Source organism: Penaeus monodon, chromosome 24, assembly GCF_015228065.2.
Source record: "Penaeus monodon isolate SGIC_2016 chromosome 24, NSTDA_Pmon_1, whole genome shotgun sequence".
Lineage (NCBI taxonomy): Eukaryota > Metazoa > Arthropoda > Malacostraca > Decapoda > Penaeidae > Penaeus > Penaeus monodon.
Window position 1 is genome coordinate 11,895,517 of NC_051409.1, and position 577 is coordinate 11,896,093.

A 577-nucleotide genomic window follows, 5' to 3' on the forward strand; every position below is an offset into this window, starting at 1 on the left:
TTCGTTGCATGCGTGTCAATATTTGGTTAATTCTTTTATTTGCCGTTATTGTTTTTTTTCCCTTCTCAAGCTTTTGCACGATTCAGCATAGCCCCATCACCTACACCTCACTGTACCACTTAAACTATTAAACGTTACAAAATATGCAAAGTGCTCATCAGCGTTGTCATAAAAAGCATAAGAAAATAAATATTAAAACCCATCGGCCCCATTACCATTGAGCGGCGAGACCAATGAGCGCATGTGACAGGAACTGCCAGCAAGTCGTCCGAGTAATCTGTGCGGCAACGAGTCACAAGGCCGGTAATGAAGGGCCGCCGAGTTATGACTAATTAGAGCACTAATGATAGGTGGCGCAGTCAGGCCACTCAGCCCGTAATGCGTGGCTGTGCTGCTTGGCCAAAATACCGGTTAGCTCGCACATCCATAACATCGCAGATAGGTCGGGCTCGTAATGGGGTTTCAGAGGCCGTTCCGACAGTACTAAACAGCGGATGGCTGGTGAGGAGAGAGTCCTGCGTCCCGGAGCTCCAGCCCGTAAGAGGCTGTTCGGCTGGCGAGCACGAACGTCTTTCGC